The sequence below is a fragment of the Sinocyclocheilus rhinocerous genome, unplaced genomic scaffold, assembly GCF_001515625.1.
Source record: "Sinocyclocheilus rhinocerous isolate Xijiao unplaced genomic scaffold, SAMN03320098_v1.1 scaffold3964, whole genome shotgun sequence".
Taxonomy (NCBI): Eukaryota; Metazoa; Chordata; class Actinopteri; order Cypriniformes; family Cyprinidae; genus Sinocyclocheilus; species Sinocyclocheilus rhinocerous.
In genome coordinates, this window is record NW_015624215.1 from 8,579 (window position 1) to 10,278 (window position 1,700).

The 1,700-nt window shown below is 51.6% G+C and overlaps 1 pseudogene; it reads right to left on the bottom strand.

Annotated features, from left to right (window-relative positions):
* Window positions 1–284: 284 nt before the first annotated feature.
* On the bottom strand, window positions 285–1,438 carry LOC107739577 (uncharacterized; annotated as a pseudogene).
* Window positions 1,439–1,700: the final 262 nt, after the last annotated feature.

Genomic DNA, 1,700 nt, shown 5'->3' on the forward strand with positions numbered 1-1,700 from the left:
GGACCAGCGACTAGTCGACGTCAAGCTTAAAGCGTCATGGCAGAGCACTGAAGTCGACTAGTCGATTAGTCGGTGCAACCCCTATTCCACGCTGGATGTCGCCTCAGGATTTTGGACAATCCCTGTCCACCCTGATGACAACACAAGCTGGCATTCACCTTTGGCAATCGACAATACACCTTCACACGGTGTCCCTTTGGCTATGCCAACTCACCAGCTGAATTCAGACGGCATCGAACCACAGTCCAGCCGCACCCAAGCAATCCAAAATATAAAGACACCCGCTAACATTTCTGAGCTGCGAAGCTTTCTGGGAGTGAGCAATTACTCAGGGTCACGAACTCTTTAATGAGGGCTTCTCGAAGCAGGTTGTAATCAGTCTTTGTGTGGGCAGGCTGCCGGTCCAGGAAGCTGCGCACTTCAGGGCTGGATGTTGTTCGGAGCAAATAGAGTCTATCTTTGTCAGTGACATTGGGTCTCATTTCCAGATGGAAATTGACGTCTTGCAGATAAGCTTGGACATCCTGGCTACCTGGCACACTTGGGGTGAATTTGCCAATGTTCCTGGCGAGCTTGTCGAGGTCTTTGAGGTCCAAGCCATGCGATGATCTGTGGCTGGCTGGAGCAGGTTCTTTTAGCTTTGTCGTAAGGTAAAGTTCTTCAGAGGGAGCTGGTGCATGTTTCAGCACTGCCCCCTCCCCCTTTTGATCACGTGTCAGTCCAGGAACAGGGGACCCATTCCTGCTCGGCAGGGGTGAGACTGGTGCCCGTCGTGCCCTTGTTGACTCAGGGCGCACCTCGTAGGCATGTTTGAGTTCCTCTTTGACTCTGTCGGACACCTCTTTGATGTAGTCCAGCTGTCGTGTTAGGCGGTTGATCTCATTTCTCTACTCATCCAGGTGAGTTTCAAGGGCTTTAATTCTGCTGTTCTTGTCTCTGAAGTCGGCCTTTGCCTTTTCCGGGAGCTGTTCTGCATACTGTAGCTTGTTGGAGAGATTAGCGTAGTCTGCCTTGCCTTGTTCCATTTCTTGGGTAGTAGCTGCTAGGGTCTCTTTTAGCCTGGTGATCTCCTCCTCGGCGCCTTGTTCCACCTCATCGGGATGAGGTGGAACCCTTCCCGTTGTTCCTGAGCCTCCAGTTCTAGCTGCTCGATGCGTTGTTGTACGCGTGTCAGCTCCTGCTGGAGATGGACGGCGTGCCTGTCGCTCAGCTTGAGGGTGGCGATGAGTGTGTGACTTGAGCCAGTGATCTTGGCTAGTTCTTTGTGACTACAGCTCTGACTTGGGTCTTGTCTCATAAGGCTTATGTTGTCATCCAGCTGGTCCTGTGTCTGATGCCTCAGTGTTTCAGCGGCCTTAGGTAGGAGGCTGTCTGTTGCAACACTTAGCCATGTCTCGAGGTCCTCCCAGTGGCCAACAGGGTCTGTTGTGCGGGACATGTTTTGACACGGTGAGGGAGATCTAGAACCGAGACTGACACAGACCTTGAAGAGGAGGAAAACAAGACAAAACAAAACAAACAACAAGGCAAAACAAAGGTGTAAGTGTGCAATGTCAGGTGTGGGCTGATGTTGAGTGTGTAATGGGCAGGTGAGCGTGGTTCTCTGCGACTGTGATCCTCTGGTGGGTGTGCTTCTAATTTGTAGTCTCTGTGGAGGAAATTAGTAAGCACACACAGGTAGCACAGCTAGAGAACAGAGG